General features: G+C 43.7%; 2 pseudogenes; both read left to right on the forward strand.

Moving 5' to 3' along the window:
- The window catches only part of LOC141572651 (testis-specific Y-encoded-like protein 4), a 33,299-nt pseudogene extending 6,473 nt beyond the window's left edge, over nt 1–26,826 (forward strand).
- On the forward strand, nt 6,591–6,712 carry LOC141573001 (U5 spliceosomal RNA; annotated as a pseudogene).
- Nucleotides 26,827–27,499: the final 673 nt, after the last annotated feature.

Below are 27,499 nucleotides of genomic sequence, written 5' to 3' on the forward strand. Positions count from 1 at the left end.
GTACTTGGAGTTGCCTTGAGAGGCCAAGCTCTGAACTGAGGCCAGCTGCCACCAATGCCGGGCTTAGGGCCGCTCAGGCACTGATAAGGGTCATGCTGAAGCCAGATGTTGCTTGTTTGGGTTTTGTGAACATATGAGAGATTTTAGGAATGTCCTAGCATGAGTGAAAGTAGGCCATTTTAATGGAAAAGCGGTTTGGGTGTGCCTGAAATTTGGGTACGGCAGGGCTTCACAATCACCAGGGCAAATGAACGGCATTAGCCAGTTTGATGAGACTCAGGTGAGACGTCTGTGTGCGTCTGCATGCAGGGAGGGGGAGGGCTCAACAAACTAATAATCGCTTTCACCTGCTCTTCGGTCCAGGAGAAAGCAGCCCCTTCAGCCTTCAATCTGAAGCCAGAAAACTCGGTTCCTCCCCATATGTTCCTGGTACCTTCTGAGCTGCTATTCCAGTGCTGGAGCTCAGAGCCAGTGATTCCGTTGGTGGGTAAGTCCATATGTGTTCCCTTTAAGAGGCGTGCCTGGCAGTGCAGCCGCCCTCTATCACACTCAGTCATAATCTCCCCTGGTCTTCACAGCCAGAAGTCTGGGGACTTCTCTCCCCAGCATTGGAGCCCTGGGATGGGGAGCGGCTGGGACACCTCCCACCTCTGGGGAGGGAAACTGCAGTTGAGATATACCTCCGAATTTTTAATGGTCACATTCAAGTGTTGGAACAGCCCATTCCATGTTTCTGGTTTCTACCTCTTTAACTAGTCTCAAGTTGGCTTCTTGTGTATATTTGTAGGGGCAGGGCTTTCGGTACAGCTGGAATTCAGATGATTCTGAACAATGTTTTTCTTGGTTTAGTTGTAATTGATGTGGTCCTGAGAGGTGAGCACAGTGTTTACCTGCTCTGCTATTTTGACCAGAAATTCCCAAGCTATTTAACTCTAGAGGAAAGGTGATTTAATCCTCCAGCGTGAAGAAGCTTCTCTCAATTGTATTTGAGGTAATAAAACCGTAAGAGATGATTTTCTGCCACAACGTAATGAATATTTTATAGGAGAAAAATTTCCAGGTTGTGGAGTGTGAATCAAGGCTGAATAGAGAAAAACGCAGCTCCTGAGAACAGGAAGCAGGAGAATGTGGCAAATTATAGTTAAGTAAATGCGAGATCTTAAGATGACATGGAGAGTTTCACTTCCTGGGAAGGTGAGAGGCGGAGTCAATATTGTAGCTGAGAGTGTTACAAAATAAGCATCTTTGGCTCAACTATGATGGTCACCCTGACATTACTGTCATGCAGGGTGTTGTGCGGGAGACCCTGCTCGCTGCGCCATTTTTCGTGCGGGAGACCCTTCTCGCTGAGCCATTTGTCTTTGATAAGATGGCCATTTCATAAAAGTCCTTAAAGTCAGCATGAGATACCAAAGGAAACTAAGTTTGGAAACAAAAGAAATTAGAGAATTCATTCCATAAGTTCTAAAATTGTTGTTTTCAGTAAATGTTACACGGAATTTGAAATATAAATTATTTTTTATATCTAATATTTCTGTGGCTGTTAAATTATTTTTTTCTGTTTAATATCATATTTCATGTTGAAGGTTCATTCTACATCATTTCTTAGAGGATTTTGATACAGCTTCTTACATGAGCAGATCAAGAAACTTTGCGATGTTTGTAAAGTAGAGGATACGAGAAGTATAGGCATACTAGTAGGCCACATTGGTGTGGAAAGTAATGAATATTTTTATGAATTGATATTCTGTCATTGCATATCCCAGTTGATCGATTCATAACACTTCATCTGTTGACAAATGCATTATGCATTCAACAGAACTCTCCTCACAACTGTGTACTTGCTGAATTACAGGAAAAATTGAAGAACATGATAAATACTTGTAGCATGATGGTATAAATGTTTCTGATGTATTGCAGTCAAGATATGCTGTTGATTCTATCCTCAGGTTTCCCATTGATCCAGTCTTCAGATAAAAAATATTATCTCTGACATGCTCAGTCTTCTTACTCATTCCTTTGTGTGTGTTTTTTTCATTTTACAAATGTAATTGATGGATTTGATGTAAATAGTATAGATGTCATTGTTTGTATCCATATTTGAGAAAAAAAGATGTTTACAAGAATAAGAAAAAGACATTCAAAAAATGTGTGCTTTAATTGAGATGTTTCTACTTCTGTTTTGACACCCTAAATTTCCCAGTTTGGAATTCCTTATTTAATCGGCTTTCCCAGTAGTTAATTATCACACACGGAGAATTTTCCAGTATTCTGAAATGCTCATTTGAATGTTGCCCTTTACCTAATTTGCTAACATGTCGACTATGGTTTAACTTGACGTCATGTTAGTGTTACACGAATGACGTTAAGCCAACCTGATGTTCTGATTAGCAGACTATGTGTGTGTGTGCAGGCAAGCACGCTTATGGTGTCTTTGATTATTTAAAGTGGTGGGAGTAATTAATCACAATGAATAGTTGGTAGACACAATCTTCGAAAACTGTAATTCTGAAAGTTTTGGGCCTTAGGGTCCTTTTATACTATTAAGAATTTAAAAAAACAAAAAACAGAAAGAATTATTGAGAATGCCAAAGAATTTTGTGTAAGTTGGGAGTATCTGTTGATACTCTGTTTCCCCAAAAATAAGGCCTAGCCAGACAATCAGCTATACTGCATCTTTTGGAGCAAAAATCAATGTAAGACCTGGTCTTATTTTATGTTCGATAAGACCTGGTTTATAATTTAGTAAAATAAGACGAGGTCTTACATTAATTTTTGCTCCAAAAGACGCATTAGAACTGATTGTCCAGTTAGGTGTGATTTTCGGGGAAACACGATATTTACAATATTAGAAATTATAACAGAAAAATTTAAAGTGCAAGCACACCCATCATGCACATTCCATCCGCCCTTAGAGAGATGACCCAGTAACCACTAGAGCTATGATGTTACCATGGCTGTGGAACACTCTATGGGACACTGATCAAGAGAATGAGAGTGAAAGTGGCAAATAACATTTAGTATTCCTGAGAAGGTAGTTTTGACCTCTTCAGGCCCCTGAACTCATACATCTTGGGACTTCAGGGACTCTCATGTGACATTGAGAACTACCTTTGGAAGCCCCATACGGTGTTCATGGATGTGACATGATGAAGCTACTCCTCATGAAGAAACAGGCTTTAAAGCTTCACCTCTATAGTCGTTTCTTTTGTCTTGCCCTTGTCTTAAAAACTTAATCTGAGAGTTTTGTTTTCTATAAAAGGAAAATAATTTTGTTATATATTCCCTTTCTGTCTTGTGACACTCTGTACCCTTTGGAGGTAGCTAGTTTGGACCTAATCTGATCCTATATTTCCTTGGTAGCAGTAAGATCACCCAAGGCTGTCCTTTGTCATATGAAGTTCTGTTTACTTGAGGCTTAAAGGATGAATTCTGAAGATATTTGTGCATTTAGAAAAGACCATTTCCTTGGAATAAGTGGTCTCTTATTTGAAGTGGTACCATTCATTAAAAGTTTTTTAAACCCATGTTTTACATGCATATTTAAACTTAAAATAGGTGGTTGGACATAACTTTTGATAATAACAAAGAAATTCATACCCTGAACAATCTTAACTATTAAGAAGCAAAGCTCTGACCTGAAACAAATTATGTAACAGAAATTGCTGAGTGGCAACACTTAATTGAACTTATCTATGTGAATGGCAAGTATAAGACACCTAAAGTAACATGTGCAATGAAGGAGTAGCGTGTTTTGGGAAAGGGAGGACATGGGACTGCTTATCTGAAGAAGGAAGTTTTACACGATTGTCAAATTTGTGTTATCATTTCCATTTTACTCAATGAAAACTTCAGATTCTTCAGAATGGGATCCTACTGCTTTGAGCTTCAGTTATGACACTCGTGAAAGATCCAGGGATTGGAAAGTTGATGATCAATGTCCATTTGCATCACACTCAATGACGCAAAATCTGTCAGCATCCACAGAGTTTGGACACATGATCTTAGTAGATAAAGAAAAGACTCATATTGGAGGTGTGTTTCTATTAGGATATTATAGGCTCTGTGACTTGTGTGAATCACAGCTACCAGGAAACAGAGACAGCAAAGAACATAAAAAAAAAAGAAACAGAAAGAGTTTAACCCTAGACCACCTCTGTGTGGCTTCACCATAGTTTTCTGACTTTCCAAAAGTCATTTTGTGGCAAACTCTACTTTATATTCACTCCATTTATTCAACAGATACACAAACGGAATACCTTTCAGCAAGACATTTGCATTCTTCCTGTAACTACAGTAACATATACGTAAAATAAGAAAGACAATGAGTTGACAGCATGATTTCCTTTAGAGTAACAGTTAGCCTACACGGGGAGTGGGCAGGGGGATTATATGTAGAACGTTGGGAGCAGATTGGAAACATAGGCAGAGATCTAAAGATTGATTACTGAGAGGACACGTGGTTTCTTAGCTTTAGTTTTATAGCCCTGAGTTAATTCCCAAGTATCAGTTATAACTCTATTCAGTGTAACTGAAAAAGCACCTTCTGAAACCAAATATTAAAATATTTCTTGGATTTTCTATAGCTTTATGTATCTCAGAGTGGACATTTCCAGCCGTAATGGATTTTGCTGAGAATTTGCTGCATTGTACTTCCTTCGCAGCTGTGTCCACATAGTTTGTCCCCTCTTATCTTGGTTCTTCCTTAAAGCCCATTGCTGAATCCTCAAAGATTAAAGGAAATTTGTCAGAATAGTAGAGGAAAACATTTCAGATATGAGGAAAGGTGTACACTTACAAAGGCGTAAACAGTAACACAAATTCTGGAAACTGTGAACGATGTTGCAGTTGAATCTTAGGGTGCTGTTCAAAGGTACTCTTAGGAGGTAGACAACAGAGTACATCATGACTAGATATGTCTGTCCGGTATTTATTTGTTTTGTTCTGTTTCTGACTGTATTTTCATTGAAGTTGGGTGAATGAATTTGTGAATGGATTTTGACATGTTTATATGCCTTCAGCTTTGTGACATTTGTTATTTTCCAAATGGTTTGTTGAAGTTTTAGATAATCACAAGTATTTTTTAAGTCAATGTTCAGTCAAAGATTAAGCTTAATTTAAAGTCTCAATTGATAACAAGTTATTTTGTTTCTATAGAGATTATAGTTTTTATCTAAATATCCTGAGTAGTTCATTTTATCTAATATATAGATTTATCTATAGAACTACATTTAAGCATGAAATCACAGAAAGAGCAAGTGAGGCTTGATGGAAGTGAAAAGAACCACTGTCATGTATGTGAAAATTTACTTTTAAATTTCTAGAATAATGTCGTTTTTAATGCATCAATAACGTAACATGGCCCATTGAAATTAACTTTCAAGCTAGCTTTTTAAGAGTCAATAGGTCATAATTGAATATTATTTTCATCACATTTGAACTGCTTACAAAACTTTAAATATTGTTAGAATCTATAGTTACTTGTAAGTCAATTTTATTCTTGGAACTGAGGCAAAAAAAAAAAAAGTCCTGAATATTGTTTCCTTCTTCATTGTTTTAACTTCCTTACATGATAAAGAAGGTACCATCAGTTATTGAATCAGACGATTAAACAGTTGAAATTATGAACACAGTACAAATGCTGACCACTGAGTCAGACTCGTGTGAAAGGACTCATCATTCTCAGTGGTTCAAAATTTGGAGTTTTGTATGGCTACTCACTAAGGCCGAGGTGAGAGATGGACTCTGCCTTGGGACCTCTGTGTAATTGACTTCCGAGTCTACATTGAGGTAGAGGATGGGGTCATGAAATCAACTCACCTGCCTATTAAGAGAACCACATCCTGCACGATGAGACCTTCTGTTGTTAGGGTACAAGCACTTTCTAGTTTTTCATTTTGGTGTAGGAAATTGGTCAATGTTACTCATTGTTTTTATCTGCTCACCTCAGTGGGTATTAGAATCAATTGGAACTGAATGCAACAGGTAACTCTATGAATGCATAACCCTTTCATAGTATATAATTTGAATAAAAATTTAGAAATTGGCTTCTCTTTCTGCTTCATGTAAATGTTTTTGGCTCCTAATAGTTTAAAGTTTGCCTCTTCTCCAGCTATTAATCTTTAAAAATGTTGTTAGGTTCACGGTAGGTACTCACTAATTAAGATATGGTGGGGTGACATATTTTAAGGGAGGAAGCCTCTATAACATTTAGCAATCATCTACTAATTCATTTTTGGGTGGATTTAACATCTAACGAATTGTTTAGTTCAAACAGGGACAAAATTCGATTGGTGGGTTCATGTTTTTCTCTTAATTTAGACTGAGGCACTTTATCTGCCACTTCCTAGTTGTAGTCCAGTAATTTGGGAGTAAGTAAACATCAATTAAGAAGTTTAACACTTAAATTTTCATTATATTCTAAATTTTCTTTGTTCATACTCGATTCTCTAGGTGGCACTAGAGCAACATGACACTCAGAGGAGACGTTCTCCAGGGCACAATGACAGAATATTACAAGATGCAATTCTGACTAATGACCTTTGCAAACAAAAGGAGAAAGAAATAGATTTTAAGAAAATGAACTCTTTATACTCTGGTTTCTCTCCAAATCGTATAAATCTTTCGCCTTTTACTAAAGATTTCCGTGGAAAGAAAATGAACTCTGAGGTATTTTGTTTAGTCATTTTCAAACACATGTGTATTTGTGTGTGTATATATTTAAAAACCAACACTGTACATATGGGAAATATTGAGGATTTTGAAAGCATATGTATGTGTGTATCTGTTTGTGAGTCTGTGTGTATCTCTGTGTGCATGTGTGAAAGTGTGTGTGTGTGTGTGTGTGTGTGTGTTTTATGTGGAGTGGCGTTTTTGGTCCATTGCAGTAAATGATATTCTTGATTCAAATCAGTCTATGTCCGACAGACAAGTGGTGACATTCACAGTGGCCTCATCCATAGTGGAGGCTTTAACACTTTTTGCAGGAATCTATGAGCTTTCTATAATCTCAAAACTATTGCTACTATCAACAGATGTTCCAGTTTTCGGCAGTGATTTCATCCCCTTGCTGTATCAATAGAGAGGTTAGTTTTCATTTCCATTGAGGCTAATGTACAGCCAGGTCAGACCATATTTTACATTCATTCTCCTCCTTTTGAGAAAAGGAACAATTTGCTCCAAGTAGTATCCTATTTCAGTACAATGAACTTTTGAAGAAGATTGTATGCCATGGTATATTTATATATATATTCCAAGTGATAATTTACTGATGAGTATTTTATTCCTAGTCAAATAGGTCAGTGTATTTTCCCATTTTATAATTATGGCTACTTTAAACATTATAAAGAGGAAATAAAATTACTGCAGCAGCAAATAATCTCATGAATTTCTAAGACCTCTTCAATTTATATATTTACACTACAGGAATCACTGTGGTTTGGTGTGAGAGCACTATTGTAGAGTCAGAAGTCCTGGGGGAAATCCTAAACTCACTGATCTTTTCAATTTCTCTGTTTTAGCTTGTGAAAACTAACGAGAAGAGCTTAGTGCAATGCGTAGATTTATCAGTTATTAGTAGATGTAATTTTCATAACTGACTATGAAAATACTGGAAAATTAGAATATCTATGGAATATATCAGAAAAAAGAATTTTCGGAAATTTAATCTGTCCGAATATATGCAGAGTTAATACTCTTACTCTGGATTTGCTATATTTTCCGACTGGAAACTCTTTTTTAAAGTGAGATTTCTTAATCATTTATGCCTTCTCATTTTGTATCTTTTCCAAATCTGAGACTCTTAAAATTCTCTTATGATTTGAAAAATTCTGTTTTCCACGCTCATGGATTCAGCCTGTTGTACTAAATTTTTGAACTTTGGAGAATTTATGCTTGTATAAAGTTGGAGGTTTGGGATATGCATTTATTTCAATCAGTGGGATATCCATTTATTGCAACCTTTCATTATATAAACATATAGGTTCTTCTTTAATTTCAGAGGATATCATGATACGTCATTTCACTGAGGGCTAGTTACAAGTCTTTTTTTCTTTTACCTAGGTTTCTGAGAGTCATGAAAAAACAAAAAGATCTGTTGCATGAAATTGCCATACTAAGACTGGAAACAGATAGGTTTAAAAATGCATATCAGGAAATGGAAAAAAAGTATTTTGAGGACATTGCAATTGTAAAAGAAAAGAATGACCGTCTTCAAAAGATAATAAAACTGAATGAGGAAACACTAATGAAAACAATATTTCAAGGTAATGGACAGCTGAATGTTCTGACAGCTGAGAATAAAAGACTAACCTCTGAAACGCGGAGTGAAAAACGAAACAGAGAAAGACTGCAAACAGAAGTTGAATCCTGCCATTCTAGACTGGCTACTGCTATCCACGGTCTTGAGCAAAGTCAGAAATCTAAAAGAGGTGTACAGCTTGCTTTCCAGAGAGCAAGAGAGGAATGGTTTGTTTTATGGGACAAAGTGAATTTTGATGTGTCTAACCTAAAGATAACAATGAGATTCTTTCTCAACAACTTTCTAAAGCTGAAAGTAAATTCAGTAGTCTAGAAACTAAGTGCCATCACACAAGAGTTTCTCTTAGAGAAACGACTTTGGTTTTAGAATGTGTACACAGAGACCTAAGCCAAACACAGTGTCAAAAAAAGGAAATTGAAGACATGTATCAAAGTGAACGAGAAAAAGTGAACACATACATTGGAAAGCTGGAATCCCTAGAGGAGAGGTGTTCTCACCTACAAAGTGAAAATACATTGCTTCGACAGCAACGGGATGATGCTCGCAACAAAAGTCACAATGAAAAGAGAGTAATTAGTATCCAAGACCAGTTTCAGGATATCATAAAAATATTTCAAGCTCAAACTGAGAAACTAGATTGTATGCTGGAGGAGAGAAATAAGGTGTTACTCAATGAATGGACTCACTTAAATGAAAGACTGTGTCATCATGAAAACATGAAAGCAGAAAGAGAAGTAAGTATCCAGAAAGAAACATAGTTTTCAAATTACTGGAAAGAAAATTCAATGTTCAGATATTTGATGATGGTGAAATGTTGAATGTAGTTGAATATTAAAAATATATAGACTACAAATATATAGCCCCTGCTCAGGGCCACCCAGGGGGTCGCAGGGTCCTTACCGTCCCCTCTGTACCTACGCACGCGCAGGCCTGGCCCTGGCCCTGGCCAGCCCCACCCACTGGCCCAAAGCCACGGGGTGGCTACCCACTCCACCAGGGTGCAGCAGCTCCAGTCTGCTGCCACCCTTCGTCACAGAGCCTTCGGTCTGGGCCCCCACCCGTCGTCAGCCACCAGCGACCCTCCCAATCTTCGGTCCCTTCACTGGCTACACATCACCTCTCCTTACCCAGGGAGGTGAGAGAGAGGATGAGAGAAGGCCAGAGACAGAGCAAGAGAGAGGCAGCGAGAGACAGACGGGGACTGTGGGGACAGAGTCCCAGAGAGCAGTTTCCAGGCTCTGGTCCTAGCGTGGAGGGGTCTGCCTCGGGTGGAGCATGGTCATGAGCTGTGACAGCTTGGCCATCAGCTGTTGCCAGTTGGCCATTGGCCACCGGCAGAGCTGCGGTGGCCAAGCTAGGAAGCGCGGATGGTGGACTGCAAATTGCAGAGGGGAACGGATTGCAGTTGGCCGGCTTGGTGGGTCGACAGCTGGTGTGTCGGTTGGTTGGCAGAGAGGCGGCCGGCAGGTTGGGGATCGGGCGGCTCTGGCTTGCCGTGTCTCCGAGCCAGCCGCCCGTGAGAAATGGTGCTATGAGCCCCCTATCCGTGGCTCCGTTGGTGTTCCTTCTTGGCCTCGCCACATCCTGCGTTCTTGTGCGGGCAGAGGGACTAGAGTCCCCGCAGGACAGGGACCGACGGACAGAACGGGAGGAGGAGTAAGAGGGAAAGAGATGGAAATATGCACGTATATGTACATGTATGTATCTAGACATACAGAGAGACATGGACAGAGACAGAGAAAGAGGGGGCTGGCACGCGGGGAGAGAGCTCCTGAGCGAGAGCCAGAGCCCAACAGGCACGTCACAGAGCCAGACAGACATGGGGTGGGGGAGGGGATGGAGGGACGCACAGGCGGGCACACAGACTGGGACAGACGCACTGAGGCTGTGTTGAGGTGGCAGATTCTCCACCGGAGTGTGGTCATGCCCGGGGCTGGGCTCTGCTAAGGAGGCAGTGCCCGGGCGTTGGCAGTCACCCTTGAAGACCCCGGGGTGGGCCGCCAGGGTCTCTGGAGGGCCAGTGGGCTCCGAGCCCCGCCCAAGGACCCGCCCACGGGAGGAGAGTGGCTGCCCCCAGGCACCCTGTTTGTGAGGGTTGTGTGCCTGCGTGCCTGCTCTTCCCCTTGTGGTGGTCTCTCCTGGAGTCGAGGGCGCGCAGTGTATTGGGGTGTTGCTTCCTCCGTCCCCTGGTTTGTCCCGGCTCTTTGTGCCCTGTGTGTCGGGGCCACCGCGGCCAGCGGGATTGGAGGGCTCCTGAGGGGGCTGATGGCCTCTTTCAGGGACAGACCAGACTGCCAAACTCACTTGACAACCACGGGTCCACCGACCCAGCGCCCTGGGGGTCGGGGTGCAGGATGGAGGACCCCAGACAGGTGTGGTCTAAGGTGGCCTGGAGATGCCAGGTTGGCAGAGGGCAGGCAGAATGAACAGGACATGTTCTGGAATAATGGGATCACTGGCCAGGTAGGAGGTTCTGTGAAGGCGGCTGTGGGCATAGGCCTGTGAATTGCGGCTGTTCCGGTAGTGTGGGTTTACAGCAGGAAGAGTCAGTGGGATGGGGTGCAGGGGTGAGCTGGAAGGACAATCTCCCCCAGGAAGCTGCCAGGGAAGGGAACTCCAACACATGGCACCCAATGCCCAGCCCTGTGCCTCCTTGGGCCCTGGTCACCTGGGCATGGGCCTTTTACGTCTGGGCACAGAGAAAGGAAAGCTGAGGTCATCTGTGTTGCTGTTACAAAGTGGGCCTTCGCATTTACCAGGTGAGTGGATGAGCCTGTTGGTTGCCACACACCCTTGGCCAACCTCAAATGGCCCAAGGCATCACTGATCCAGGAGGGGAAAGGGGGAGATGTGGGTCAGGCTGGAAATGGCACAGTGACAGTCCCCAGAGCCCCAACCCCCATTATCTCCTGCCCCTAAAATTCAAAGGGCTGAAGGTGGGAGAGGTTGCTGTAGTCCATGGGGCACTGGGCAAGCAGTGGGCGTTGGGAAGTTTACTGTAAGCTGTGGAACCAGCCGTCCTGCAGAAAATTCCAGAAAAATAGAGGCTTGATTGAATTCATGGAAGATGAGGAATGAAGCTCCCAGGCTGCCTTACAACCCCCAGCCATGCACAGTTCCCCCACGAACTAAGGGTGGAGGAGGGGCAACAGGGTATTCCTGGGTGGGGCTGGGTGACCATGGGCAGGAAGAGAGGCTTCCTGGCTTAGAGCTCACAGCCCCAGTTCTGCACGCCCCCCGCCCATGTTGCAGGGTGCCAGTCACATACATTAATTCTGCAGAAAAACAGAAAGAAGGTTGTGCTCCAGAGTAACTGTGCCCATGAGGTCCAGGCCCAGAGATAGAGATGAGATAGAAAGAGAGAGAGAAGGAAAGTGGTGGAGGGTCCTCGGGTTTGTGGTCAGAGAGACATGCTAGGAAGTCTCTGACCCCACTGGCCCCCCAGCGGCCCCTTTGCCTCTAAGAACATGGGTGGGGGGACACACCTGAGACCAGGGTGATAAGGCCAGCCTAGTTCCCCTGGCCTGGAGGGTGGCATCAGGGGAGACTCTCTGAGGCCATTGGGAAGCCCTCCAGTGCAATGGGAGGAGTCCTGGTGGGGGCAACTCCTTGTTTCTCCTCTAAGCCTGGGGAAGGGTGGAGGGCTCCACATGCTGTCCACATACAAGAGGAAGGCCTGGTCTACATGCCCCGGTGGCCAGGGCACACCTGGTAGTGTGTAGAGGGTGTGGGGCTGGCAGGCCCATGGAGGGACATCGGGGCTCAGAAGGGAGGGCATTGGTAAGGCGAGGCCTCTGCCTCACGCAGCTCATGCACCATCACAGACACCACAGGTCTGAGGGCTCACACTTATTTCTCACAGTTCAGGGAGCCAGCATGGTGGGTTTCTGAAGAGTGTCTTCTTCCTGGCTGGCAGATGGTTGCCTTCTCCATGGGTCCTGCTAGAGAGGAGAGAAGGGTCTGGTCTCTTCTTCTTCTAAGGGCACCAATCCCATCCTGAGGACTCCACAGTCCTGACTGCATCTAAACCTCATCACCCACCTCCCAAACCCCACCTTCCAAAGCCCCACCTCCTAATACCATCAGCCGCTTCAAAATATTGACTAGGGAGACATAAACAGGCATGCATGGCAGTCAGTCACAGCCTGAGGGGTACAGGCAGGTGGGAGGGGTGAAGTGGAAAGGTGGGGCTGGTGGGGAGCGTGTGTGACCTATGGAGTGAGCATATGGTCAGAGTGGGTGGAAAGAATGTGGGGCCCTGGACGTCAAAGCCACCTGGGCGGGTATCAGGTGGCTGTAGCGGGGCTGAGTGGGAGAGACCATTGCAGAGTGGGAGGTCATAAAGTGAGAGTCTGGGCTTGGGGCCGACGGTCCACGTGGAGGCAAAGTCCTCCACTTCCCCAGGTATGAATCCAGGAGAGGTTCTGCCCAGGGAAGATTAGGAGGTATAGGAGTGACAAGGTGAGGGAGGGGCAGTAATCTAGTTCCAGGTCCCCAGGGGCTTGGAAGCTCCCAGGGGACAGGCAGGAATAAACAGCCCTGTTGGAAACAGCGGGAGTGGGGAGGGGCTCCTGGGGAGTCTCAGTCAAGGTGCAGAGAAACTGCAAAGTCCTGGGCAAAGGGCATGGGTTCAGGAAAAGGTGACAGGCCCAGGTCCCTGAAAGCCGTCTGCTCCAGCTCTCAGTCTTGGCCACCATAGTTCATGTCCCTTGTGTGTGTCAGGTGTCTTCACCCCATCTTGCATCTCAGGTCCCCCAGGTCCCATCTCATCAGGGTATCAGACTTGAATCCAGGATCTCGTGGTATCCCTCCCAGAGGGCCCTGTAAGTCATACACCTTGGAACTAAATGAGAAGTTACTAAGCTCCCACGGGCTCAGCACCTGCGTGGGGACAGAGAGCATGTGACTGCAGTCCTGTGAGAAAGAAGACTGGGAACACAGGGCAGTCGCAGTCCTGGGAAGTTCAGTCCCTTGGACAATGTTAGGACTTGTTAACCAGGGGAGAGGGTATTCCCTGATGTTTGTGACTTGGAGTGGTTCCCTGTCCATTTTTCCCTTCACTCTGTCCCCTAAGACCGCCTTCCTTTTCCACGTGTTCATTACTCCCTTTGGCCACTTCTGAAGGAGACATTGGGACACGGCCATGTGCTCAGCGGGTTTCCTGCCTGCAGAAAGTCGGTGGACCCACAGGCCTTTCTTCGCTTTGCACCATCTCAGTCAGTGCTTTTGCCAATACAGCTCTTTGAACCACTCTGTGGGTTTTCTGTGTAGTGGATTCTAACTTAATCCAGGTACCAAAAGCCACACCCACAGTTCCTTAAGAAACGGGCGTCTTTCTCTATATTTGGTCATTAGAATTTTGAGGGTTTCAATCTACTGATGGACAGTGCCCTGAGCAGCTCGAGAATCTACTTGGCACCCCTTAATACTAACAGAGGTCCTCTCACAGTCTGCACTTTTTTTGTACCCCGAGGCTGACTGACTGCGGCACCTGCTACGTCCCCAGTCTGTACTACAACGGCCATGACCTACATCTCACCCTGGGCCCTGGCTTAACCCTACCACAGGGTTTGCTTTGGAAATGAGAGGCCCTGAGATCCTGGTGTCCCCTTCCCATGTGGGGCCCTTTCCTCTGGGCATCTCCACACAGACACAGGTACACACACACACACACACACACACACATGCACACTGGGGGTAAGAAGAGGTGTACACACTTGGGAGATGACAAGGGGACAAGAAGTAAGAGGTTGGAGGTAGCTCTGCTATGGGGCAGGGGCATCCAGTCTCTGGGCACCATGTCCGGTTCCCACAGATAGGGAGGGCAGAGACACCAGGCTGATGGGCAGGACAACCTCGAAGTGCCCAGGGGTCTGTCTGAGACAGGGTCATTCCTGGGCACCTGAAGAGAACAAGGTCTGGGTCCTGTGTCTTCCACTCTGGGACCCTGTAACCAGGAGGAGATGACCCCAGTATGGAGAGGCTGCAGGAGAGAAGGCCTCAGCTTATTCTCCTGTAATGTGCGGTGCATATGCGGGGTGACACCAAGAGTCTCATGATCTGCAGAAGAGTCTGTCGCCCCTGGTTCGCTGGTATGACCCAGCGTGCTCCCAGTCCCTGGAAAATGCTTTCTGCTCCCTCGAGGTCCTTCTGAGAAGAGGGCAGCCTTCTGAGAAGGGACCTGGACCTGTCACTGTGCCCAGCAACCATAGGGGAAGGGGAAGAGCCATCACCTGCACCAGCTCCAGCTCCGGTGCCTTCAGGGGACATGGAGCTGTCACTGCGCCCCGCACCCCTGCAGGGGTGGCTGGCTCTCGAACGCCCTTCAGAACTATTTCCTGTTCCACAGCTTTAACCCTGTCCTCCACCAGAACGTTCTTTCCCTTCCCTCTTATGGTTTACATTTGTTGTTTGGCTTAATTTTAATTTTTTGTCATATTTATGTGATGACTTACATTTGGGGTTTAAATTTATTGTAATTAAATGCAACAGACATTGTTATACATTGCACATTCCTGAGCAGTTAGTACATTCGCAGACCGGGCATCCATCGTCACCCTCTAGCTATGAAATATTTCATCTCCCAAACCGAAATCCATCACCCACATGCTTCACTCCCCATTCCTTCTTCCCCAACCCCTGGCAACCCCAATCTCTTTTCTGTCTCTGTTACTGTAATTATTCTGGCTCTTTCCTCTAAATGGAAGCATAGAATAGGTTCCCTGTTGTGTCTGCCCATGAATCTTTTAATGGAACTCATTCATTTTAATTGGAACTCGTTTCTGTTTTAATTGGAACTCATTTTTTTTAAAGTGAAACCTCAGGTAGATGAACTATTAGATGTATAAAATAAAGCCTTTTAGTAAATACTGTATGTACTTAATCTCGGGGTAGACACCACTGTTCACATGTGACATCAGCCTTAGAAGACAGACAGGAAGTAGCTGGCTCTTCCTGTGGCCAAAACAGAATCACAAAAAATGTAAGAAGCTGGAAAACAAACCAGAAACCCCAAAGCATTTTTCACAACCCCGAATCAAAGAAAGGTTTAACATCCCTTTGGTGCAAAAACTTCTCAAATATCAATGTTTCAAAAATGACAAAGAGCAATCACATGCAATTCCAACAAGAGGCAACACCTACCACCAATACATGTCAGAAATGCCAGTCCTCCCGATGGGGACACACAGATGTAAACAGTGCAGAGATAGGGACACCGTGAGCAAGCAGAGGTCCCAGCAGACCCCTGAACAGAAGTGGGAAATGCCCCTCCTCTGGAAGGACAGGACACAGGACCCATCCCAGGTCCACAGGGGCTCCCCTCCCCCAGCAGTGCTCACCCTAGGATGTGACCCACAGACAGGCTTGCGCAATGTTTCAAAGACGTTTTACAAGATGTATTTACAAGGCATTCCTCACAGCACTGGTTCAAACAGCAGGAAACTGGAACGAACACTAATATCCATGGAGAGGGGCTGGGATCCACTCATCCTGGTCCATATGGACAAATAACGCTCAGCAGCCGCTAACGTCAGTGCCTGGTGTCCAGGTGCAGGCAGGGTCTTTGGGGTTCTCTGACGTGAGACACGCATGGACCCACCATGTGCATCTGGGATCCAGTGTCTGAGACCACATGGGCCATTTCTGATTTCCATCACCGAGCTGAAGGGGACATCTGCATCCACGAATCTGACTTTAGAACAGATCCCTGGAAGTACAGATTCTTGGTCATGATGTAAACACAATGCTAAGGTGTAGGACGCAGTTTCCTACATCCCAGATCTCCTTGCCCATTTTGAGCTTTTTTGGGGAAACAGGGTGCTGAGACCCTGGGGCTGAGACCTTAGGGGCAGAGGGAAGACGTGCTGGGAGTGGGGTTGATGAAGGTACCTGGGAGTGACCACCTAGCTGGAAGTCTGCACCCCCACCTGCCCTGCCCCTGCCGCACCCCATCATAACTCACCTGATCAGCCTGACCCTGCCATCCAGCACAGGAGAAGGGCGGCCTGGACACCCGCACCTGCTCCCTCTCCCTCCGAGCACAGGACCCTTCCCCTAAGTCAGGAAAGCACATCTAGGGCTGCTCAGTGTGTCATGGGGACCACCCTGAACTGGCTGCATCCAGGTGAAGGTCTCAGTTTCAAGGGCAGGATGCACTTGAGCTTGTGTGAGCAGAAGCCTTTGTGAAACACAGAGGGGCTCAGAGAAGCTGCTGGGAGGTCAGAGCACGAGACTGGGGGCTTTGGAGATGAGACAAAGTGCCAACCACATCTAAGGATCCAGCGGGAGTAACCCCACCCCCATGCCAGGGGCCAGCCCACACAGCTGGCACATGCAGCTGCGGTGAGGGGCTCTGTCTGTGGGCTCCATGGAGACGGACCTCATCTCCCTCCAAGTCAGGCCAGGACTTCACTTGGTCTGAGGCGTCAGGTGAGGCCACGGTCAGCGACAACATGTCACTTGTCTACACAGATCTGTAAACCCTCACCACACACACACACTCCCACCAAGCAGAGAACATGGTTCCTCCGTGGGGAAACTTGCCAGGCTCTCTTCCTGGAGGAGGAAGAGAACAGCCTCTGATTGTAGGGGAAGCAGGAGATGGAGAGGAGGAAGGAATTCGGGAATGGTTGCCTTGGGCTGAGGGTGGTGACATTTTGTCAGTGACAGTACGCATGTAATATTATATCAATTTCAGGTGTACCGTGTGGTGGTTAGACATTTATATAACTTATGAGGTAATCCCTCAATACATCTAGAACCCACCTGACACCATATATAGTTTTTACAATATTGTTGACTATATTCCCTGTGCTGTGCTTTACATCCCCATGACTATTTTGTAACTACAATTTGAACTTCTTAGTCCCTTTACCTTTTCCCCCCAGACCTCCTACCTTGCTCCCATCTGACAACCATCAGTTTGGTCCCTGTATCTATGAACCTGTTCCTGTTTTGTTTCTTCATGTTTTTGTTTTTTGGATTCCACATATAAGTGAGATCATATGGTATTTGTCTTTCTCAGCCTGACTTATTTCACTTAGCATAATATACTCTAGGTCCATCCATGTTGTTACAAATGGTAAGATTTCATTCTTTTTCATGTCTTTGTAATACTCCATTGTATATATGTACCACATCTTTATCCAATCATCTATCAATGGACCCTTAGGTTGCCTTGATATCTTGGCTATTGCAAGCAGTGTTGCAATGAACATAAGGGTGCATATATTTTTTCAAATTTTTGTTTTGGATTTCTTCAAATAAATACCCGGAAGTGGAATTGCTGGGTCATAAGGTAGTTCTATTTTTTAATTTTTGAGGAACCTCCATACTATTTTCCATGGTGGCTGCACAAATTTGCAACCCCAACAACAGTGCAACAGTACACGAGTGTTCCCTTTTATCTCCACATCCTCACCAACACCTATCGTTTGTTGATTTATTTGATGATGGTCATCCTAACAGGTGTGAAGTGATATCTCATTGTGGATTTTATTTGTATTTCCCTGATGATTAGTGACGTTGAGCATCTTTTCATATGTCCATTGGCTATCTGTATGTCCTCTTTGGACAAAAGTCTATTCAGGTTCTCTGCCCATTTTTAACCAGATTGTTTGTGTTTGTTTGGCTTTTTTGGTATTAAATTGTATGTGTTCCTTATATATTTTGGATGTTAACCTGTTATCGGATATGTCACTTGAGAATACCTTCTCCCATTCTATTTTGTGGAATATTTTCTCCCATTTTATTTTGTTGATGGTTTCCTTTGCTGTGCAAAAACTTTTGAGTTAAACATAGTCCCATTTGTTTATTTTTCTTTTGCTTCCCTTGCCTGAGGAGACTAATCCAAAAAAAGATTGCTAAGATCAATGTCTGGCAGTGTATTACCCATGTATTTTTCTAGGAATTTTATGGTTTTAGGTCTTACATTTAAGTCTTTAATCCATTTTGAGTTTATTCCCGCATGTGGTGTAAGAAAGTGGCCTAGTGTCATTGCTTTGCACATATCTGTCCAGTGTTCCCAAAACCACTTAGTGAAGAGTCTGTCTTTACCCCATTGCATATTCTTGCCTCCTTTGTCATAGGTTAATTGACCAGATAGGCATGGGTTTATTTCTGGGCTCTCCATTCTGTTCCATTGATCTATGCATCTGTTTTTATGCCAGTACCGTGCTGTTTTGATGACTACAGGTAGTGTGATACCTCGATGTTGCCTTACAGCTGCCAAACCGTTTGTTCTCCCCGCGCTTTTCCCAGGATTTCACAAGGGAGTGCCTCAGCAAACTGAGGCCCGAAGGAGAGATATCGGGAAAGCTCCTTTGAGGGGAAGTCTCAGCAAACTGAGGCCCGATGGAATTATATCGCTCCCTCCCCTTCAATGGATTCCTTGGAGATGTGCGTGTGTGAAGGCAAAGTACAAGCTGGAACACAATGGGAACTTTCAGAAAGACAGCCAGCAGGCTACTAACACACAGATCTTGAGATTAACCATCTTTTACCTCTTTAGAAGTTTACCAATAAAAACTACGTGTTGGCCTGATTAGGCGGTCAGTCCCTGAGGCTGATTCCCTTGGCACCGCAGTTTGCATTGTATTCGTGGCTACTGTCTTTTCTTAACCCTGCGCTGCCCTTCTCTCTCCCCACAGCCCTCTCGTGCTGGACGCGACACCTCCACCTTTGTTCTTCTTTCTCAAGATTGCTTTGACTATTCATGGTCTTTTGTCATGCCATATAAATTTTAGGGTTAGTAGTTCTAGTTCTGTGAGAAATGTCATTGGTATTTGGTAGAGATTGCATTGAATCTGTAGACTGCTTTGGGTAGTGTGGACATTTTAATAAAGGTTAAATTTTATTCAGGAGCACGGTCTATGCTTCCATTTGTATCTTCTTAAGTTTCTTAGTCAATGTCTTATAATTTTCTGAGTACAGGTCTTTCACCTCTTTGGTTAAACTTCTTCCTAGGTGTTTTTAAATGGAATTGTAAATGAGACTGTTTTCTTAATTTCTCTTTCTGATAATTTATTATTTGTGTATAAAAATGCAACTGATTTCTGACTATTAATTTTGTATCCTGCCACATTACTGAATTCATTTATTAGTTATAACAGGTTTTTTTGTCAGATCAAATGCTTCATGTTTCACTTTAATGATTCTGTTCCTACCACTTGTCTCTAAGACAAATACAATAATAGTCAATTGTACAGAAGGTCAGCTTCTAAAGCTATTGACTTTTCTAATAGGGATCGATTAACTAACAGTGTATAGTATTTCAATTTAAATCTTTCAAGTATTCAAATCGTTGCTTTATATATGTGTGGTATTATTAAAATGGCTAAATTTGAAATGTATTATTTTTCTTCATAAATAGCAATGTTAAAATTAAAAATAATTGGTGACTTGGCATAGCGATATTTACAATAGCCTATAAGCATTATGACAAGACATTCCATTAACAATTCTACCAATGAGGAATTTAAGGTTACCCAGGTACCCTAACTAGTCAGTGGTGGAAATGAATTGGATGTTTCCTTTCCAGAGGTCATATTTTTAACATTAACCAACCACCCTCAAAATCAGAAGAAAGTACTTTTAAGGAACTTAATGTAGCAGTTAAATAGTGCTTGATTTCTATTTGTCATACTTTGTGATTCTTTTTTTTTTTCAATTAAAGTTTATTGGGGTGACAATTGTTAGTAAAGTTACATAGATTTCAGGTGTACAATTCTGTATTACATCATCTATAAATCACACTGTGTGTTCATCACCCAGAGTCAGTTCTCCTTCCCACCATATATTTGATCCCCTTTACCCTCACCTACCACCCCCTCTCCCCTTACCCTCTGGGTACCACTAAACTAATGTCTGTGTCTATGAGTTTTTGTTTCTCATTTGTTTCTCTTGTTCTTTCATTGATTTTGGTTTATATACTGCACATCAGTGAAACCATATGGTTCTCTGCTTTTCTGTCTGACTTATTTTGCTTAGCATTATACTCTCAACATCCATCCATGTTGTCACAAATGTTCCTATTTCATCTTTTCTTACCGCTCAATAGTATTCCATTGTGTATATATACCACAACTTCTTTATCCATTCATCTATCGAAGGACATTTTGGTTGTTTCCATGTCTTGGCCACCATAAACAAAGCTGCAATGAACAGTGCAGCACACGTGTCTTTATGGATAAATGTTTTCAGATTTTTTGGGTAGGGGAAGGATAGCTGGGTCATATGGTAATTCTATTTATAATTTTTTGAGGAACCTCGACACTGCCTTCCATAGCGGCTGCACCAATCTGCATTCCCACCAACAGTGTATGAGGGTTCCTTTTTCTCCACAGCCTCTCCAACCCTTGTTACTATTTGTCTTGTTGACGATAGCCATTCTAACTGGGGTGAGGTGACATCTCATTGTGGTTTTAATTTGTATTTCTCTGATGATTAGTGATGTTGAGCATTTTTTCATATGTCTATTTGCCATTTGTATGTCCTCTTTGAAGAAATGTCTCTTCAGGTCCTCTGCCCATTTTTCAGTTGGGTTGTTCATTTTTTTGTTGTTGAGTTGCATGAGTTCCTTGTATATTTTGGATACTAGCCCCTTATCAGAGGCACTGTTTGCAAAAATCTTCTCCCATTCTGTTGGTTGCCTCTTTATTTTGTCGATGGTTTCTTTTGTTGTGCAGAAGCTTTTAAGTTTCATATAGTCCCATTCATTTATTTTAGCTTTTACTTCCCTTGCCTTTGGAGTCAAATTCATGAAATGCTCTTTGAAAGCAAGGTCCATAAGTTTAGTACCTATGTTTTCTTCTATGCAGTTTATTGTGTCAGGTCTTATGCTTAAGTCTTTGATCCATTTTGGATTAATTTTGGTACATGGTGACAGATAGCGGTCCAGTTTCATTCTTTTGCACGTGGTTATCCAATTCTCCCAGCACCATTTATTGAAGAGGCTGTCTTTGCTCCATTGTATGTTTTTAGCTTCTTTGTCAAAAATTATCTGTCCATATTTATGTGGTTTTATTTCTGGGTTCTCAATTCTATTCCATTGGTCTATGTGTCTGTTGTTTTCTGCCAATACCATGCTGTTTTGATTATTTTTGCCCTGTAGTACAAGTTAAAGGCAGGGAGTGTGATACCTCCAGCACTGTTGTTTTTTCTTAAGATTGCTTTGGCTATTAGGGGTCTTTTGTGGTTCCAAAAAAATCTGATGATTTCTTGTTCTATTTTTTTTTAAAATGCCACTGGGATTTTGATGGGGATTGCATTAAATCTGTATATTGCTTTGGGTAATATGGCCATTTTAACTATGTTGATTCTTCCAATCCATGAGCATGAAATGTCTTTCCATTTCTTTGTGTCTTCTTCAATTTTTTTTAAATGTCCTATTGTTTTCAGCATATAGGTCTTTCACATCCTTGCTTAAGTTTATTCCTAGGTATTTTATTCTTTTTGCTACAATTGCAAAAGGATTCTTTTTTATTTCATTTTCTGAGAATTCATTGTTAGTATATAGGAATGCGATGACTTTTGTACATTGATTTTGTAGCCAGCAACCTTACTGTATTCGTTGATTGTTTCTAATAGCTTTTTGGTGGAATCTTTAGGGTTTTCTATATATAGTATTATGTCATCTGCAAAGAGTGACAATTTAACTTCTTCATTCCCAATTTGGATGCCTTTTATTTCTTTCTCTTGCCTTATTGCTCTGGCGAGGACTTCCAAAACTATGTTGAAAAGCAGAGGTGATAGGGGACAGCCCTGTCGTGTTCCTGAACGTAGAGCAAAAGTCTTCAGTTTTTCACCTTAATTATGAGATTAGCTGAGGGTTTGTCATATATGGCCTTTATTATGTTAAGGTAGTTTCCTTCTATACCTATTTTATGAAGTGTTTTAATCATAAATGGATGTTGTATCTTGTCAAATGCTTTTTCTGCGTCAATTGATATAATGGTATGATTTTTGTCCTTTATTTTGTTTATGTGAGGTATCACATTGATGGATTTGCGTATGTTGAACCATCCTTGTGCCCCTAGGATAAACCCAGGGTTTCGAGTTGGGCACTTGAAGGTCATTGGTAGGGAATATTCTCCCGGTAACCCTCCCCTGCATCCCTGGCCCAGGGACAGTGCAGGAGGCCGATCTTCTCCAGGGGAGGTTGTGGGACTCCCTAGGGAGCTGCTCCTGCAGCTGGGACCCCACAGGCAGCATTAGCTCCGGGAGCCTCATGGGAGGCTGCCACCCCAGCCCCGTCCTAGCCCTCCTTCCTCAGGTGCCCTGACACAGCCTTTCAATCTCCCTGCACCCCTGTCCCTGCCATGGGCATCTAGCCAACCTGAGCTTCCAGCCAGCCTGGGTGGGCCCGGGGAGGAAGGGGTGCTTTGGGCCCTTCCCTCCCCAGGGCACAGAGGGCCAGTCCTGGCACTGAGCCCTCAGGGTGGCACAGCCACCTGGTGGGCACTGCCAGCCTGGGAGGCCCCTGAAGAAGGAGATTTCTCTCTCTGAGGTTCTGATTTCATTCTCTGTGGCTCTATACACAGAAAAGAGACTGCTGGCGCATATGGATTTTCTATTTGTAGTTTGTTGAGGAACCTTCATACTGTTTCCCAGAATGGCTGTACCAATTTCCTCCGTTTCATACAGCCGTTGGCCATTTTTATGTCTTCTTCAGAAAAATGTCTATTCAGATCCTTTGTCAATGTTTTAATCAGGTTGTTTGTTTCTTTGTTATTGAGCTGTTTTATTGGATATCTACCCCTTATCAGACATGTAGTTGGCATGTATCTGCTCCCAATCCACAGGCTGCTGTTCTATTTGGTTGTTTCCTTTGCTGCACTGAAGCTTTTTAGTTGGTGGAATCCCACTTGTTTACTCTTGATTTTATCGTCTGAGCTTCCAGACACTGAAAGAAAAAAATCCCTTCATGATCTCCTTCATATGTGGAATCTAAAAGGACAAACACAGGAGCAGAGAGCAGAATGGTGGTTAACAGGGAATTTGCGGAGGTGGGGGAGGGGGAGATGTCGGTCAGAAGGGACAAAGTTGCAGTTTGCGGGATAAATAAGTCTAGAGAGCAAACATATAGCATTATGACTCTAGTTAATAATACTGCATTGAATACGGGAAATTTGTTCAGAGAGTAGATGTCAGATGCTCGCATCACAAAAAAACTGGGAACTATGAGGAGATATGTTAACTAGCTCGACTGTACTCATCATTTCATCATGTATATGTATATCAACACATTATGCTGTACACCTTAGATATTTAAATTTTTATTTAAAAATAAAATGAAATTGGTTGCAGTTCTATATATGAACAATGAACCGTGCAAAAAGGAAATGAAGAAAACAACCTCATATACAATATCATCAAAACCAGTAAGATATGGCTTCTGCAGAGGACAAGGATCGCTCTCTCATTCTGCGGGTCTGACTTCTACCAAAACGAGTGGCCTGGATGAGGGCAACAACCTTCCTGTCTCTAAAACCTGTGGCCTTGTTACTCCTGACCGTGCTCCAGGACATCAGGACCTGAACCAGGGCCAGAGCAAGAAAACCGAGGAGACACATGTGATGGCAGTTTGGAAACTGCCTTGGAGGGAGGCCCATCTCGGGCCCACTGGGGCTGTGGCCCTGTGCTCTGCATTCAAGTTGCTGGGAGTTGCAGCTGTGCAATGACTAAAATGGGCCAGAAAGAGGCTACGGAGGGCCTGGAAGCAGCCTCTGCCTCTGCCTCAGTGGCAGCAGACAATAGACAGGAAAATGGCTGTCAGCGTAGAGAACTGAGCGGTCCTGCTGGGGAGAAATTTCTAGAAGCCTGTGGCACAGGGGAGTTGGGGTCTCAAATGATGTCTGGGGCAAAGGCCAAGGAAGTGATGACAAAAAAGTGTGCCATCTCAGCGACACCAGAAAAGGAGGGAGTAGCAGAGGAGGTGGTGGAGGAAAAGAAGGTAACACAGAAGGAGAAAAAGGTGGTAGGAGTGAAACAGGAGACAGGTGCCAGGGGTCCGAAGATCAATAACTGCATGGACTCACTAGAGGCCATTGATCAGGAGCTGTCAAACATAAGTGCCCAGGTAGACAGGGCCTTCCTTCAGCTGGAGCGCAATTTGGCTGGATGCAAAGGCTCCATATGCAGTGTGGAAGTATCCAGAATATCCCAGGTTTTTGGGTCACTGCTTTTCGGAACCATCCCTAGCTGTCACCTATGACCAGTGGCCAAGATGAAGACATGATGAGGCACATCATCAATTTGGAAGTTGAGGAGCTTAAACACCCTAAAATAGGCTGCAAATTCAGGCTCATCTTTCAAAGCAACCTCTACTTCTGAAATGAGGGGCTCATCAAGGAATATGAGCACAGATCCTCTGGCTGGATGGTGTCCCTTTCCATTCCAATCTGCTGGCACCAGGGCCAACACCCCCAGTCCCATATCCACAGGAAACAGGAAGGGAACACCATCCCCAGTTCCTTCAACTGGTTCTTAGACCATAGTCTCCTAGAATTCAACAGGATTGCTGAGATTATGAAAGCAGAACTGTGGCTCAATCCCCTACAATATTACCTGATGGATGAAGGACCCCACAGAGGAATTTGAGATCCAGCAAGGCAACCAGTGGAGAGCCCCAGGTCCTTCAGGCTGCAGTCTGGCTAACTCCTGACCTGTGAGAAGCTCCTGCACAAGTTTCCTTACCACCTTCTCTTGGATTCTACGCTTAGACAACAGCATGCAATCCTCCATCTGCTTTCTCTTCACACGGGATTATTTTTTTCTTTGGTTCTTCTAAGTCTTCAACCAGTTGCAAGATTGTTGCTTACATGCCTATGCTCTTCTTCCTCTGGGCCTCGGTGCTGTTCTGCAAAGTGTTACGTGTTCCAAGTGCATGGCTGTCCACTGCTTCAATGCCAAGCACATGATGCCATAGATATGCACTGACCCCTGTACTCTATGGTGAGCTGTCTGAGTGTCACTGCTGTAAGATGAAGCTGAAATAGATGATACCAGCCATGATCCCAAACTGGACATTCCAGGCTACCACTAACTGGTTCCCAGCTGCTTTCCTGGGCCTGTACCATCCAGCCTGCTGGTTACTTGGCAGAATAATCAGGTGGCTGATGGGTGGCTACTAGGCATGAATGAGGTAACAGATGACATGTGTTCTGTGTTATCATGTTAATCTGCTTAATGCCCTTGGTCACTCTGCATTGTGACCAGTTACTGGTGAGTATGAAAGCCTGTGCTGTGGCCCACCCAAACCTATTCTCAGTCTTTTGGATGAGCTTTGCACAGTCACCATGGCCTGCCTCCTCAGGAACTATCCGTGGACTTAAGACCCCAGGCAGCATGCAGGAACCACTCCCTTCCCAAATGGTTACCCATAAACTCAATTGGTTTTTGGGAAGGTTGGGCAGTCATATGTGACAGTGTCCAAAGCAAGGTTGGAATGGGGTCCCTTCCAACAGTTAGCCTTTCTGAGTCCTAGACAATAAACCACCCGGGGGCACCGAGGAAGATGTATTTCTGGTCTGTCTCTCTCCCTCCTCCTCCTTCCTTTGTCTCCTTGCCCCCCTTTCCCTTCCCTCCTCCCCCCTCTGCTCCCTTCCTCTCTCAAGCAGTTATTGCTCAGAAACAAACAAAAGGTGAGACAGCAGTGCTGTCGGGGCTGTCTTACTTACAGAGGGGTATAGTGGTGGTGATGACATCCGCACTCCTCTTTTCTCCTTTCTTTTTGAAGGCACTGCCATAAGCTCCCCGAGGGCTTAGTAGATCTAGATACAAAGCGGTGGGGAGGGTGCTCTAGGCTGGAGAAACTGAAAGCCCAGACACAGAAATGAGCCTGCTGTGGAGCGGGTTTGGAAAGGCAGTCAGAGAAAACGATCCTTGCAGGGTCTGAGGTTGGAGAAGAGGCCTTGATGCTCTTGCCAGGAGAGGTGGGTGGGAGAATCGAAGTGGTTAATGTTTAAAGAGGATGCTTGGAAGAGAGTTTTCCTCCAATTTTTCCTATGTCCTTGAATTCACCAGTAGATTTTTATACACAAAAATGCAAGTCTAGATGTTTTCTCTCTATTATTCTAGGAATGACCTTATATGTGGAATATTAATGGTATATACTTCTTATTTCACTGTGAGTAAAATCAAATTCCTTCATTTTTGCTTGCTGGCAAAATTGACACTTACAGGCCTGGTTTTTGCTTGTAATTGAGAACGTTTGCAAAAATATCAAACTTGTTTCCTGTGCAGTGTGAAGACTTTGATAATATATCAGCTTGCTCTAATCTCTTCATATATAGTCTATTTTTAGAAATATAATTTGAATAATGTGATCTTTGAAGAGTCTGAAATTTTGCAAATTGTCGCTGTCTTATGAAAGTAATCTCAAGAAGAAAAACATAACTCTGTCTTACTTGATATTTCTTGCCCTAATAGTAATGTGGTACTTGATATTTTATGTTCCTAACCCGTGTAAGTACTTGTAGAATTGCTCTGTCAAACTAAACAAGGATTGTTAGTACTTTTGTCTTCTATGTGCTAGAAGAAAAAATAAAATCTGTCCCTCTTCTGTATTTCTTGTTTTCACTAAAAAAGAAAAATTAATAAAGTTAAAAAAAACACACCAGTAAAATACCTGGGAATAAATTTAACCAAGGAGGTGAAAGACTTGTACACTGAAAACTATGAAACATTATGAATAAAATTAAAAGAGACAAACAGAAAATCATCTCATGCTCTCATGCTGGAAAACTTAATGTTGTTAAAATGTCCATACTATCCACAGAGATCTAGAAACTCATGCTACTCCCATCGAAATCACATTTGTTTTTACAAAAATAGGAAAAGAAATAACATTCATATGGAACCACAAAAGACCCAGAATAGCCAAAATGGTCTTGAGAAAGAAGAACCAAGCTGGAGGGGTCACATCGCCTGATTTCAAAATATATTAGAGACAGAGTCATTAAAATGGTATTGCTACTGGAATAAAGACAGACAGATAAGAGAGCACACAGAAGAGAGAGCACAGAAATAGACCCCCAAAAATACGGTCAGTTAATCTTTGACAAGGGTATCCAAAGCACACACTGGGTCTATTAGCACACACAGAGACAGTTCTTCAACAAATGGTGTTGGGAAAACTGAAGATCCCCAGGCAAAAAAATGTAACACTGGACCTCTACCTTACTCCGCCCCCCCAAAATCAACTCAAAATGGATTAGAGACATCAATGGAAGACCTGAA

This window comes from Rhinolophus sinicus, linkage group LG07 (assembly GCF_036562045.2).
Source record: "Rhinolophus sinicus isolate RSC01 linkage group LG07, ASM3656204v1, whole genome shotgun sequence".
Lineage (NCBI taxonomy): Eukaryota > Metazoa > Chordata > Mammalia > Chiroptera > Rhinolophidae > Rhinolophus > Rhinolophus sinicus.